Source organism: Dinoponera quadriceps, unplaced genomic scaffold (genome assembly GCF_001313825.1).
Source record: "Dinoponera quadriceps isolate SergipeBrazil2010 unplaced genomic scaffold, ASM131382v1 scaffold220, whole genome shotgun sequence".
Lineage (NCBI taxonomy): Eukaryota > Metazoa > Arthropoda > Insecta > Hymenoptera > Formicidae > Dinoponera > Dinoponera quadriceps.
The window spans coordinates 1-2,248 of NW_014554319.1; the positions used below are offsets into that span (position 1 = coordinate 1).

A 2,248-nucleotide genomic window follows, 5' to 3' on the forward strand; every position below is an offset into this window, starting at 1 on the left:
CCAAGATTATTATAATATTATCAAAAAGTGCCGGAAAGGTAATAACTTTTTTTGTAAGTGAAATGAAACAAGAAGATTTTGTATCAAGAAAATTATAAGAAGACGCAATTTTTAAAAGGGTAAAGAATTCTAACGGAGAATCAATAAACTGCTTAAAAATATGTTGGATGCGTTTTGTCAGAAATGAACAGTATAAAATTTTCTATAAGACATCAATGAATGAGAATGAAAATTTTAAAGTCCTGGATTTATTACCACGTCGGGGTAGACCAAGAAAGTTAGAAAATATTGTATTGACACCACTGTATAAAAATATCAGACAAATTANATATTGTATTGACACCACTGTATAAAAATATCAGATAAATTACAACAGCAAAATTCAAGGACATAATGGACCTATTACGATATATTAGGTGAAGTAAAAAGTTCTGAGCGTTTTCCGCTAGATGTCTTTAGTGAGTCATATCTCACGATGTATACATCGCATCGGGTCATACTATACGTCCATTTAAAGGTGACATTACGCTTCAAAAAAAGTTCTGTGACAGTTTTGTGTTTGGTTAAGGCAGTTGTGTGTTACAGCGTTCCAAAATGAAAGTAAAAAAAGAGAAAATTCGATACATTCTTCAGTACCACTACGACCAAAGTGAAAAGGCGGAGCAGGCGGCCAAAAAAATTTGTGCTGTTTATGGACCCAATACAGTATCGAATGCAACAGCAAAGCGGTGGTTCCAACAATTCCGTTCTGGTAATATGGACGTCGAAGATGAGGCATGCTCTGGTAGGCCAATCGTAGAAAATGTCGATAAAATCATGGAAATCGTCGAGTCGGACCGGCATGTGAGCACTTATTCCATTGCCCAGGAACTGAAGATTAGCCAGAAAACCGTTTGGAACCATTTGCAAAAGGCTGGTCTTAAGAAAAAGCTCGATGTATAGGTGCTACACGAATTGACGCAAAAGAACCTTTTGGACCGAATTGATGCCTGCGATTCTTTGCTGAAACGTAACGAAATCGAACCATTTTTGAAGCGGATGGTAACTGGTGATGAAAAATGGGTCACATACGAGAACAACAGCCGAAAAATATCGTGGTCCAATCGCGGTGAGCCGGCCCAAACAATCGCCAAGCCCGGATTAACGGCCAAGAAGGTTTTGCTGTGTGTTTGGTGGGATTGAAAAGAAATCATCTACTATGAGCTGCTCCCATCGGGCCAAACACTCAATTCGGACCTCTATTGTCAACAATTGACCAGATTGAAGCAGGCGATCGACCAGAAGCGGCCAGAATTGGCCAATAGGAAGAGTGTTGTGTTCCATCAAGACAACGCCAGGACGCACACATCATTAACGACGCGCCAGAAGCTCCGAGAACTTGGATGGGAGGTTCTATTGAACCCACCGTATAGTCCAGATTTGGGACCAAGCGATTATTACCTTTTCAAGCATTTACAAAATTTTCTTGATGGTATAAAACTGGCCTCATGAGAGGCTTGTGAAAATGAGCTGGTCAAGTGTTTTACCAATAGGGACGAGGACTTCTTCAATCGCAAAATTATGAAATTGCCTTCAAAATGGACAAAAGTTATCGAACAAAACGGAGCATATTTGATCGAAATCGGATAATCGTAACTATGTTAATTTCATCGTCGAAATAAAGCGAGAAAACGCTTAGAACTTTTTACTTCACATAAACTCTCACGTGTTCTAACAACTTTGGTATTCGGGAGGTTTAATCATTGACCGAATTTACCCCAAAAAAAATTGAAACACAACTTCGAGACCGAGCGAAGTCCAGGATTCAGGGTGATATTACACTTATCAAAAACGATACCGACGACATTTTCATATTCGCACAGATATCGTTCTTTGCGTTTTCATCATCCCTACATTCGCTTGGCCATCCACTGGCCTCTTGCTTTAGTTGCAAGAAAATATTGATATATCAGTAAACAACTTTCCCTGCCGTGTAGACTAGATGTACTAAGTGGTTTTATAATGCCATATCTCGCTTACGAACGTGACGAGATAACTCTTCTCAAGAGCCTTACGTAGTTCACAAGACATTCATGTACCATTAAATTTTCGATCGCTGGGATTGTCATGTACGAGGGTGGTCCCTGAAGTACCCGGGCTAGAGATAGTGGTAGTTGTTTGAAAAATATCACTGTATTAGAAAGTACACAATCTACCAGATGTATGCATAAGTTTTTTCCGGTTTTTTGGTAAAAGAAAAACACGTAAT

The 2,248-nt window shown here is 39.1% G+C and overlaps 1 pseudogene; it reads left to right on the plus strand.

Annotated features, from left to right (window-relative positions):
* The first annotated feature begins 594 nt into the window (after nucleotides 1-594).
* On the plus strand, nucleotides 595-1,611 carry LOC106746454 (annotated as a pseudogene).
* Nucleotides 1,612-2,248: the final 637 nt, after the last annotated feature.